The sequence below is a fragment of the Podarcis vaucheri genome (genome assembly GCF_965113315.1).
Source record: "Podarcis vaucheri genome assembly, chromosome: 8".
Lineage (NCBI taxonomy): Eukaryota > Metazoa > Chordata > Lepidosauria > Squamata > Lacertidae > Podarcis > Podarcis vaucheri.
In genome coordinates, this window is record NC_138766.1 from 14,650,820 (window position 1) to 14,663,112 (window position 12,293).

At 44.9% G+C, this 12,293-nt stretch overlaps 1 protein-coding gene across 2 annotated transcripts in view; it reads right to left on the reverse strand.

Moving 5' to 3' along the window:
- The window catches only part of ANKH (ANKH inorganic pyrophosphate transport regulator), a 132,607-nt gene that overhangs the window by 60,293 nt on the left and 60,021 nt on the right, over window positions 1–12,293 (reverse strand). The window lies entirely within an intron of this gene.

The window sequence follows — 12,293 nt, forward strand, 5'->3', positions numbered from 1 at the left end:
TCCCCAACCGTCTGTCCAGAGCAAGCTGACGCATCTGAACCAGAAATCCAAAAATAATAGCTTATGGAGGCAACGCAGCTGGTACCATTTAATTATGTTGTTAAGGCATCATCTCAGCAGAATGTCTTGAAATAGTATCTCTCGCTCTCCCCAGCAATTAATATTTAAAGAACCTCAACTACAAATACAATTAATAAATTCCAGGTTAGTCATTTGCAATGTACCGGTGCCACAGTGGGACAGAAAGGATCACACTGGGACACGTCTGGAAACATAAATGGGCTGTGAACATTGAAGATAAATCCAGTTAAAAGGAGACTGTGGGGAATGTCAGCTGGAACACTGTTTGCACCTGTATTAAATATTACTTCCACGTCAACAACTTGGACAGCACTTTAGTCCCTAGAAACACAACTGTACTGGATAACAAAATAAGTCATCCGGGATGATGTACAATGCAATTTAAGCATGTCTAGGAACAAGGTAATAATTTGTTCTGCTCTTTTTTTCTTTCCTATTTCACAAGAGTTATATGCTTCTTGATTGTAATAAAAGCTCAAAGCAGTTTAAAAAAAAATAGCAGTAAAAAACAACAACCAAGTATGTAAACATACAAAAACAATGGTTGCGTTTTTATTGGAAGTAGAGTCCTGGAGGTGGAAGAGATAACAGGTTTTTTAACTGTAGCTGATGTCCTTCAGGTGTTCATCAGTGAAACCCCGCAAGCAGATCAATAAAGCCAAATCCTGGATAATTCTATGGCTTCAGTCAGGGAGTCAAGAAATATGTCAAAGACATACTAGAAGCATAGGCCCAATAGTTAAAAATGGGCAGCTTCCTATTCAGTCTCTCTGCAAGCACAGAATAAAGGGACTCACATCCCTGTTTTGGGAAAGATGCAGGGGTTGCACAACTGCAGAGACGCCTATTCAAAAAACATCAGTTACAGGTACGCAACCCATTTTTTGTGTGTGTTCTCTGAAGAATCACACGTGGCTGGCGTATGCACCAGGAGGGGGGTGCAGGTATCCCTTGGAAAACAAATTGCGAAGATCAGCCTTGCCAAATGCATGTCAGCCTTGCCCATTTGCTGGTATTTGTGTAATATTTATGAAGGGGAATACATGGCCTGTCCAGGTACAACTCTGCACCTGTAAAGGTAAAGGGACCCCTGACCACTAAGTCCAGTCGTGGCCAACTCTGGGGTTGCAGCGCTCATCTCGCTTTATTGGCCGAGGGAGCCGGCGTACAGCTTCCGGGTCATGTGGCCAGCATGACTAAGCCGCTTCTGGCGAACCAAAGCAGCGCACGGAAACGCCGTTTACCTTCCCACTGGAGCGTTACCTATTTATCTACTTGCACTTGACATGCTTTTGAACTGCTAGGTTGGCAGGAGCAGGGACCGAGCAATGGGAGCTCACCCCGTCGCGGGGATTCGAACCACCGACCTTCTGATCAGCAAGTCCTGGGCTCTGTGGTTTAACCCACAGCGCCACCTGCACCCCTCTGCATCTGTAGATAATGACTATATGCCTCTAGAAAAAGCAGGTGATACCGCTAGATTCTCAACTCCAGGTGGAATGGGTTGCTTAACAGCAAGACACCAAAATAATATTTTGAGGAGAAAACCCTCGTTATCCTTCTTAAAACAGGCAAATTAATTGTTCTCATACAATTTTTCCTTTGTAGAGTTGTAGAGTCGGAAGGGACTACAAGTGTCAACTAGTCTAACCCTCTGCAATGCAGGAATCTTTTGCCCAGTGTGGGGCGGGCACCCATCATTGAGATTAAGAGTCTACTGACTGGGCTGTCCCATTGCAGAGTCTTGTGAAAGCAAAGGGCAAGTCTTAAGTGCACATCTGGAGTTTGCAAGGTTTCTTCCTTTATTGTTTGGTAGATCAGGAAACAAAGGCATGAGGGGACACACACACGCATGAAAGATGAAAGCCAGACCCCACCTGCCAGAGAAAAGCAAAATCAGGCTATGCTATGACCTTGTCTCCGTTCATATAAAGAAGTGGGTTGTTACACAGTTAACAGGCCTGCCGAGCTGTTGTACTTTCCGCGCAGAAAAATGAGATGGCTCAGATCAGACGACAGAAGGCCAGAGGTATGTATGCGAGCTTAGAGAGGACCAAGGATAAATCCCAGTCTCGCGTTTTGCAGTTTGATGGGTACAAGTCAGGGAGGCCCTTAAAAATTGCTCTACTATGTGGTGAAGAAGAAAAAGCAACTGAAAGGCAGGAACTGCTGCCACATCAACATGTAATGAAGAAATAACTCAAGTGTTCTAAGTGAAAGGGGTCAAAATGATACTGGTTGGCATCAAGGACAAAAGCTTTCCTGATAAAAGGCTTTCTGGTGGTGAGGAGAACTGATGAAGAGATTTGGAAACCCCTTTTAGTGTTGGGATACTCCTTTTTTTTTTGTCACCACAGAGTTGTCTTCTCGTACCAAACAATTCGTCAGCACCACAGGACAGATCCTCAACTCAAGACCGTAGAAAGCAAAGTGGTGTTAGTCCACCATTTTCTTTCCTAAGGGTATGGGGGTGTTAAATGGGAATATAGAATATAGAAAGCATTCGAAACTCCCATTGATCTAGCAGTGTTTTGCAACAGGGAATTTCATTAGAGCGAGCAGTTTCTAAGCTCTGGGCGCAGTACTGAGCCTAAGATTTCTAATTAAAACTGCCACTGCTGGGGAAAAAGGAGGAACTTTTTCTGCCTCCCCACTTTCAGCCACTCTCTGAAGACTGGAGAATACTAAGAATATTAGGGGGACGAGCAGGGGAAGCATGGCTTTGTGTTGGTTTTTTTGCAGTCTTCAGATGACTAGACCATGTGAAAAATGAACATAGGATTTTTAGCAGAAGTTCATTCATTTTCTGCTTTAAATTCTGGTTATAAATAAAGTGTGCCTTGCCATTCTGTTGCTACACCCATAACCTAGATTTAAGGTGCCATTTAGCTCCTAGCTTTCATATCTCAGTTTCTAATGCTGAATTTAGGGAGGTGTGGGCAGTTCCCCCATACAGGGTGCCAAGCCAAGAGGGTGAAAAATTGAGAAGTTCCATTTGGGAGCGCCAAATTTTGGCTTCGCACAGGGCACCATATTACTAAAGATAGCCAAAGTCCGCTCCTATGCACACACGGTCTAATATCTGCTCTCAAGGAGAAGGAGTATGAAGACAAGCTCTCTAACTTCAATACAGTGGTACCTTGGGTTACAGATGCTTTAGGTTACAGACGCTTCAGGTTACAGACTCTGCTAACCCAGAAATAGTACCTTGGGTTAAGAACTTCGCTTCAGGATGAGAACAGAAATGGCGCAGTGGCAGTGGAAGGCCCCATTAGCTAAGGCGGTGCTTCAGGTTAAGAACAGTTTCAGGTTAAGAACGGACCTCCAGAACGAATTAAGTTCTTAACCCGAGGTACCACTGTATGTTCCTGGAGTTGGCTCTCTGCGGGTAAAGGATCCTTATGTGCAGCAAGAATTTATGAAGAAGAAAAGTGACGCGCAAAAAAAGCATATTGAAAGACATGAGAGGTATTGACTGGCAAATGCTACAATAGGAATGTGCAAAACCTATCCACTTCTTCATATATCCCTACATTACACAAGGCATTACATGTTGTGGACACATCTGCAAAAGCAGATATAGTTTTTGCAATGTATCGCCAAAACACGTTGGCGAATGCATTGGGCTTAACTGCATGTCATGCTTCCCATTCAAAAGCAGTCATCTCTCTCTAGGCCAGTGTTTCCCAAACGTTTTTGGGCAACGGCACACCTGTTTACTGAAAAAAAATATCGCGGCACACCACCATTAAAGCCCCGCCCCGTGACGTCAGCGCGCAGCGTCACGCCGGGAGGGACGCACAAAAGTGAAAGTTTTTTTTCCTCCCCCTTGCCGGGGAACCTCCAAGCTTTGGGCAGGCAGGCAGGCAGAGCTGGGAAGGGGGTTTCCAGGGGACACGGCAGCTCCTCGAAAGGCTTCTCTCAGCTGCGCTCAATCCTCCTCGGAGAGGATTTCCCCTCCGGTCCCATGCCTTCGTTTGGGGCATCGCTCCGGCTGCTCCCTCTCCCGCCGTGCAGGAGCGATGCCTCTCTCTGGCTCTCCCTCCGCGCAGGCTGAGGGAGGGAGGGAGGTGCGCGTGTGACCCATCTCTGCTGGGAGACCAAACCCAGCGAGGCAGAGTCGCGCGGAGGCGCCCAGGCAGCGCTGCCGGCTGCGAGGAGGAGCGCCAGGCAGCAGCAGGAGGCGCGGCCTCTCCTCGCCGCCGCCGCCCCGCCTCTCGCCGCCCGACTCGCCCGCCTCCCTCCAGGCATCTCGCGGCACACGAGGCAACGTCTCACGGCACACTCGTGTGCCGCGGAACACCGGTTGGGAAACACTGCTCTAGGCAATGAAATGGAGATCTGAATCATATTTGGATACCACAGACTTCACTGCACATCTTGCACATAATTGTTAGCCACTATCTGGGACATGGGTGGCGCTGTGGGTTAAACCACAGAGCCTAGGACTTGCCGATCAGAAGGTCGGTGGTTCGAATCCCCACAATGGGGTGAGCTCCCGTTGCTCGGTCCCTGCTCCTGCTAACCTAGCAGTTTGAAAGCACGTCAAAGTGCAAGTAGATAAACAGGTGCCACTCCGGCGGGAAGGTAAACGGTGTTTCCGTGCGCTGCTCTCGTTCGCCAGAAGCGGTTTAGTCATGCTGGCCACATGACCCGGAAGCTGTACACCAGCTCCCTTGGCCAATAAAGCAAGATGAGCGCTGCAACCCCAGAGTCAGTCACGCCTGGATCCAATGGTCAGGGGTCCCTTTACCTTTTTATCTGCAACTGGCTTCATGGGGTAGCACGTTCCCCTTTGGAAAGCACAGACATGTCTCTATAATACAGATGATTCATTGTTCTGCATTATGCATCTTATACATCCAGTCACCTGTTCAGCCACAGGAAATGTGCAGCTCCCTCATCAAAACATTAAATCATGGTTATTTGAAGCATCCCTAAACACAGACGAAGTAAGAGTTGTTTGGGTTTTAGTCCTAGGCACATATCTTTGCTATTTCAAATCCTGGCATTATTCTTCTAATGATCTATTCTTGATAATTAAAGAAGGAAAAGGAGAAGCAAGGGGCAAAAGCAGCCCATAGCCTAGTAGTACATGTGGAAAAGAATCTAGGACCACAAGCTTAACAGGAGTCAACAGTGTGATGCAACAGAAGAAGCAAAAAAAGAAAAGAAAAAAGCAAATGTTATTCTAGGCTACATCAACAGAAGTATAGTGTTCAGATCAAGGGAAGTAATAGTACCACTCTGTTCTGCCTTGGTCAGACCACACCTGGAATACCATGTCCAGTTCTGGGCACCACAATTTAAGAAGGAAGTTGACATGCTGGAATTTGTGCAGACGAGGACAACTAAGATGATCAAGGGTCTAGAGGCCATGCCTTATGGGGAACAGTTGAAGGAGTTGGGCGTGTTTAGCCTGGAAAAGAGGAGACTGAGAGGAGATATGATCGCCATCCTCAAATATCTCAAGGGCTGTCACGTAGGAGATGGTGAAGGCTTGTTTTCTCCCACTCCAGAAAGAAGGGTAGGACTCGAACCAATGGCTTCAAACTCCAAGAAAGGACTAAACATCAGGAAAATATTTCCAACAGTAACAGCTGTTTGACACTGGAACAGTCTCCCTTGTGGGGTTTTGGACTCTACTTCCTTGGAGGTTTTTAAGCAGAGCTTGTGTGGCCATCTGTCGTGGAAGCTTTAGCTGAGTTTTCTGCATTGCAGGAGGTTGGGCTAGGTGACTCTACGATTCCATGATTCTATAGCCTGTGGATTGCTGTTAAGCAGCGTATCACTAGTCTTCTATTCTGCTTGCCTAGAAAACAAGGAAGGCAAGGAAGTCAATCTTACCAAGCATCATGGAACTCCACCAAGTCAGTGGGATGCAAGACTGCTGCTTTCAGCTAACAGCAGTCCCAGTATTCTGTGGATCTTTTTGAACCACACCATGTGGGTGGGTTCCTGGAATTAATACTAAAACTGCATTCTGATACATTACATACTTCACCCACAAAAGGAGCAGGCCATTAAACTTGTGCAACTGAGGAATAAGGCACAACAACAACAACTAAGGTGCCTGTATTGGGAAATGTTCTAACTTCAGAATCACAGAAAAGCAAAGAGGGATACATTCATTCTAAAGCAAACAGGCTTCTTTCTCCTCAGGAAGGAAGACAGCTTAGCTACTCCTTTATTTTATTCATATTGTTTCTCCTAAGCACAATTTTCACAGAGAATGAAGACTGTTCTAGTGCCTGCCTTTTTGGCCCGTCCCCACACCGCCCCCTCTTAGGTACAAGATTCCTGTCAGAGGGATTTTTCACCCTGCACCATCTGGTAACCACCGACTGCCCTGAAAACCCACTGTTCCTCTCTTTCGGGAACTAATCTGTTCCTATAAATCAGCAGGGTCAAGGAGTACAACATGCTTCAGCCCTGAGAGCTCCATGGGTCCCCGTCTCCCTGAAAGTCATGGTTTTCAAATTCTCTTTTTATAGATGTTTATCTGTCTGTCTTTATCCGCACTATGGTTAGGCCTTCCTCCTTTCCTTTTTTGGTGCGCAAGGCCTTACCGCCTACACACTGGCTGGCATCGAGGCAGGCTTTTGGACGAAGCCCATTAAGAACGGGAAAGGTCTTAATTACATGGCTTCCTTACCGACAGAACAGGAGACATGTGTCTACCATCCAGCTACTGTCATGTGCTCTCACTCTCCCTTTGCCTTCTGTTATGCATGCTAACTATGGCTGTTTACAACTCGTTCTACTGCATAATTGAAGTTCTTTCTGCTTTATCGTGCCAATAACCTGTGTATGAATAATGCTATTACTTTAGCATCAAGTAATCATTGCTTACCCTAATGACACGTTTATCCTTATGAAGAAGATATTGCATCCCAAACTGTAAAGCGCCACAGTTATGCCACCTGTCCATGGCTGTGTTACAAAAGATGTGTGTTGATACAGTGGTACCTCAGGTTAAGTACTTAATTTGTTCCGGAAGTCTGTACTTAACCTGAAACTGTTCTTAACCTGAAGCACCACTCTAGCTAATGGGGCCTCCTGCTGCCACCGCGCCGCCAGAACACGATTTCTGTTCTCATCCTGAAGCAAAGTTCTTAACCTGAAGTGCTATTTCTGGGTCAGCGGAGTCTGTAACCTGAAGCGTATGTAACCTGAAGCATATGTAACCTGAGGTACCACTGTATCTTTCTTCTTCTGGGAAACAAGCACAGAATCATAGAATTGTAGAACTGGAAAGGATCCGCAAGGGTTATCTAGTCCAACCCACAGCAATGAAGGAATCTCAACCAGATCATACGTTGACAGGTGATCATCCAACCACTGCTTGGAAACCTCCAAGGAATTAAAGTCCACTACCTTTCGAGGGAGTCCGCTGCACTGTCAAAAAGTTCTTAATAAATGATTACAAGTAAGCTCCTTGGAGTAGGGAGAAGCAACAACTTGGGCAATATACTTGAAAGTGTGTGTAGGGAGAATTTGAATCCTTGTGACCCTTGTGTGTGGGGTGAATAATAAAAGAATTGGCTGGGTGTATAGATTCAAAACACAGGGCTGATCTTACTCTCCAGCAGGAAAGAGCCCCCAGTAGCAGAGTGTAAGCTCATCAAAGTTTAGCAGCTGTATATTATGTTGTTGTTGTTGGAATTTATATACCACTTTATACCTGGAGGTCTCAGGGCAGTTCAAAGAAAAGGCTGTTAGAGGTTTTTATCCCATACAGGTCTCACTCCTTCTACCCATCTTGCAATGAACAGACCACAAACTGATAGGTAAGTTAAAAATGCTTTACTTACAGATTCAAAGGCAGATTCATGAATTTATCCAAGCAGCAAGGAGGACATAGGCAGAATACTCTTGGGGAGAAACTACAGAAAGATAGCTTCAAACGCACGCCCTGAGCTTTGAGCTTGCTTAAGACACATTCTCCCTGGTGAGAGAAGTAGTGGGAGTGACCTAGATGAGTCTAGAAATCCAACTCTGTGTTCTTAACCCCTTCGTGCACTAACTAGAATTCACACATAGTTCTGTTTCCCACAGAAAGTTTTTAAACAGGTCAGGGAAGGCTGGTGCAAAGCAGGGGTAATAGACAGATGTTGTTGGGACTCACAACTCTTGTCAGTGCAGTCAGCGTGGCCTGTGATAAGGAATGACAGGAGTTGCAGAGTCCTACAACATATCAGAACTGTCACACTGGCTGCTCTTTGTGTGAAGATACAAACTTATCTTTTCTCTTCAAATTGCTTCTTTAAAAGAGGTTTTTTACAAGAAGAAAAAAGAAAAATATGTACCATTCATATTCCTTTGGCATTAGACACCTTCTGCCTTGATAAGAAGTAGGACAGGGTTAAATATAGTAAACACCAGGGGTGAAGGGAACAAGACAGCGAGGAATCACACTTCTGCAGTGCGCATGATGACTCTTTTCCATCATGTGCCTCAACTCATCTGGCTACTCACCTGTTACAATTATAGCACTGACTCCTAAGGTTTCAGGACAAAGGGATACACTCAGAGATCTCCTGAAGCGTCTAAATAATAAGAGCAATTACTCCTCAGCGTTTATTTACAGCTACTTTAAGTGTAATTGAAGGCACATATGGAAGAAATTGCTAGTAGAGTTGGCTGTCAAGGTATGAGGCTATATGAAATTACTGAACAATACCCCAATATACCTATCAGGAAAACAACCTCGGGTCTCTGAAGTACTCTCAAAGGGGATTTCAGGCAATATCTTTGGAGGAAATTAAATTCTGACTGCGAAGCACTGCCAGACAGTCTGTTTGCAAAACCTCCTTATCTGGGATCAACTAGACAAATGCGATGTTCTGCCAATGAAGAAGGAACGTTTTCCTGAGTTGCTTAAAGATCACCTAGCACTTGTTTGGAAATTACAGCTGGAACAGAATAAATCCTGGGTGTCGCTGCAGAATACTGAAGTGTTTATATGGCATTCTTTCCTGACTGTTTGAAACACTTCGCAACCGTTATCTTGTCGGAGGTCTCACAGCCACGCTGTGAGGCAGGAGAATGTTATTATCTCCATACTGCAAATGTGAGACTGAACACGAAGGCTACCTTAAGGCTAGTTAGGAAGTTTGTGGAACAAGTGAGGGGGTTTTTTGTTCCCAGTTCCCAGTTCAGAGTTCGGTCTTCTGGCCACAATACTAAACTGGCTCTCATGCTCTCATCTCACCAACGCCACCACTGCAGGCTCTGTTGCCTCACGAGGTAATGTGGCAATGTGGCAAGGGTCATGCTGTTTAATATATACAGTGGTACCTCGGGTTACATACGCTTCAGGTTACAGACTCCACTAGCCCAGAAATATTACCTCAGGTTAAGAACTTTGCTTCAGTTGAAGAAACCAGAGGTCTTTCTCCTGGGCATGGTCGGGCAATTGGTGCTAAAGAAGGATAGAACTTTCTTTATGTACGCTACAACAGCAGCAAGAATACTTATTGCAAAGTATTGGAAGACACAAGACCTACCCACTTTGGAAGAATGGCAGATGAAGCTGATTGACTGTATGGGACTGGCAGAAATGACTGGTAGAATCCGTGACCAGGGAGAAGAGTTGGCAGAAGAAGATTGGAAAAAATTTAAGGACTATCTACAAAAATATTGCAAAATTAAGGAATCTTGAATGATGTTGGATTGAACTTAAGGGGTTTCAAGCTGTAATTATGATAAAATGACCTTCTTTTTTGTAAGTAAGAATTTAAAGCTACAACAATTTAAGATGTTGAGATAAGGATTTGCTGTATAAATAACTCAAACTGGGTATACAAGAAGGGGAGGTACGAGGAGGTCGGGGAAATAAGTTACAAGAAAACAAGTTGTGAAATTCATGTGTTTTTAATATTTTTATGTTTTTTTTTCTTTTTGTTTGTTAAAAAATTGGAAACTTTAATAAATATCTTTTTTTAAAAAAAAAAAAGAACTTTGCTTCAGGATGAGAACAGAAATCACGCGGCGGCAGCACGGCAGCAGCAGGACGCCCCATTAGCTAAAGTGGTGCTTCAGGTTAAGAACAGTTTCAGGTTAAGAACGGACCTCCGGAACGAATTAAGTTCTTAACCCGAGGTACCACCGTATAGCTATTTTCATATATCACAATCGATTACATTTATATACCACCTTTATCTTCCAAGGGTCTCAAGGTGGTATGTGTCGTTCTCCTCCCCATGTCACCCTCAGAAGAACCCTCTGAGAGTTGGGTTAGGCTTAGAGAAGGTCACCCAGTCAGCGTCATGACTGAATGGAGATTCGAACCCTGCTGTCCCAGGTCCTAGTCCAACACTCTAACCCAGGGGTCAGCAAACTTTTTCAGCAGGGGGCCAGTCCACTGTCTCTCAGACCATGTGGGGGGGGGGCGGTTCATATTTTTGGGGGGCAAATGACCAAATTCCTATGCCCCACAAATAACCCAGAGATGCATTTGAAATAAAAGCACACATTCTACTCATGTAAAAACACGCTGATTCCCGGACCGTCCACGGGCCGGATTTAGAAGGCGATTGGGCCAGATCCGGCCCCCAGGCCTTAGTTTGCCTACCCATGCTCTAACCATATAGTTACAGGGCATTTTTTCCCCAGCCGGAACTCAGTTCCAGCACCTTAGCCAGACCTAGCAGAGTAAACGCAGAATCCACAGAAGCAATTGGCAGCTTGGCTGCAGACAGGATAGACGAAGCAGAACCAGGAACGTATGGTTAGGTGTTTATTATATACAGTGGACTATTTACAGGAACAGAACACGGATCTTTAGCTAGCTCTCTCATACACGACTCACAACTCCTACACTGACACAGAACAACTGAACTACTGAACTCTGAGCTAACACATTCCAGTTAGTAGGCCATTAATTATCACTCCCTTGAGAGCTGTCTCCATGTCTCTGTTATCACCAGGCAGACTTACTCCTTCAGACTGCCAACATGAACAGACCCAGACTCTACAATCATCATCTTTGGCCCTCCTTCGTGTCACCCCTCCATGAGACACCAAGAGGATGGCAACACAAGAACAGGCCTTTTCTGCAGTGGCTCCCTGTTTGTGGAATGCTCTCCCAGGGAGATTCATCTGGTACCTTCATTATATACCTTTAGGTACCAGACGAAAACATTCCTCTTCAACCAGATCTCTGGTTGATGAACATCCTCTATCAGGCTTCCTCAACTTTGGCCCTCTAGATGTCTTAAGACTATAGTTCCCATCATCCCTGACCACTGGTCCTGCTAGCTAGGGATCATGGGAGTTGTAGGCCAAAAACATCTGGAGGGCAGAGGTTAAGGAAGCCTGTCCTATAGCCTTTTAAAAGCATTGGGGCAGGTGGTTTATTGATTTGCTGTGTTCTTGTTTTTTTTACATTTTTATCTTGTATTTTCATGCTGTGAACCGCCCTGAGGTCTCTGGATGAAGGGTGGTATACAACTTGATAAATAATAATAACAACTTATTGATACTGAAGTCTTCATGCAGGTGTGTTGTTTTCCACAACTGACTTAAATTTGCTGTGCTGAAAATAGCTTGCTGCAGCTTCTGCCCTTCTGTGTTGGCTGATCCTGCAGCCAAAGTTAAGATATATTCCTGGGAATATGGGTGTGGGAAGATGTCCTGACTGCTATTTGTCATCAAATGTAGCCAGAGAACAGGTGCAAACTTGTTTGAGAAATCAGCCTGAGTTACTTTTGGATGCTGAGATACTAACTCAATTAATTCCATCTGTGTTTCCTAGAACATCATGTCCCCCAGTTATCACCCCTTTTTTAAGACTCTTGTATCCATGGCAACAAAGCCAGCAAGGATAAGAGCTATAATACATCTCACCGTCAACAGGATATTGACCACAGAGCCACAGTTGCTGTCTAGTATTGCACTTTCTGTTGTCATTGTTGTTTACGCAGTTCAAAGGCTTGTTTGGGATTGCTTTCTCAAATGATCAGGTCTTCCCCATGCAAGAATCTCTGGGTGATTCAGCTACATGATCTTCCATAACAATAGGTGGAAGCAATCAGGTGGGTCGTGACAAACATATGGCATTTTTGGCTCTTGATACCTGCTAAAGGAGACCTAACTGGGAACTTCCTTGCTTTTTATTAGGCAGTTGGTTAAGGCTATTATTCAGAGTTTTTAGAGATGTCAGTTGGTTTTCTTTCTGCATTCTGCTGCTTTACTCTTGTTTCAGCGAG